This window comes from Etheostoma spectabile, chromosome 8 (assembly GCF_008692095.1).
Source record: "Etheostoma spectabile isolate EspeVRDwgs_2016 chromosome 8, UIUC_Espe_1.0, whole genome shotgun sequence".
Taxonomy (NCBI): domain Eukaryota; kingdom Metazoa; phylum Chordata; class Actinopteri; order Perciformes; family Percidae; genus Etheostoma; species Etheostoma spectabile.
This window is the reverse complement of record NC_045740.1, coordinates 27,071,053-27,071,960: the sequence shown is the minus strand read 5'-3', so window position 1 is coordinate 27,071,960 and position 908 is coordinate 27,071,053.

The following is a 908-nucleotide window of genomic DNA, read 5'->3' as shown; positions in this document are numbered from 1 at the left end:
GCCACAGTGTATGAATGGTGAATGGTTCCTGTACTATGTAAAAGCGCTTTGAGTAGTCATTAAGACTAAAAAAAAGCTATGTAAAACAGTCCATTTAGATGGGTCTAAACCAGTTCATTCTGGGTCCATACCAAAAACATACTATTGTCATTCAGATATACTAACCTTCAGTAAAATGTATTAAAGTTCACTTTATATCGTATAATTTCTCAGTGTTTAGTCATGGACATTTTGGCCCTGCTTTAGGACTCACTGATTTATACTCAGTTGGGAAAACTCCACTCGGGAAATGGAAGGTTTTTCTTATTTTTTTTCTGGGAAATTATTTCAGGACGTTCTCCTGGTTTTAAGTTTATAAAAAAGAAGAAAAAAGAAGAAGAAGAAAAAAACGTGATTGAAATGCTATGTGTTAATATGTAAATGTTCATTGTGGATGTTTTGGAAAAGATTTGATATTTTTTGCAAGCGGCATTTTTATATTCCACCTTCCTAAATCATAAATTCCCTGTATGTTTTGGAAGTGCACACATCCGTGAAAGTATAGCAAATTGCTAATTGAAATGATGTAAATTAACAAGTCATGACCTTCTGTGTGAACAGATCTTATCTATCTGGCTATTGAAAATGCCGCTTGTGTGGACTGAACATAGAGAAATAACTGGCGTGTTGTTCTCGCATATTTATCAGTTTGTATATAAAATATGTAAAACCATAACCTGTCTGCTTGACGTATGTCTGGTTAAGAGGCTTTCACAAAAGGCTTGTACATTGTTCCTGCCTGGATGTTTCTTACCCAAAGCATCCACTAGAGGTTGTAGATGGAGCCATTTCTGCACATGGTCACTAAACTGTTGACATAAAAGTTTACTATGACCACAAATAAAGCTTTAGTGCGTAACTTTTTGATA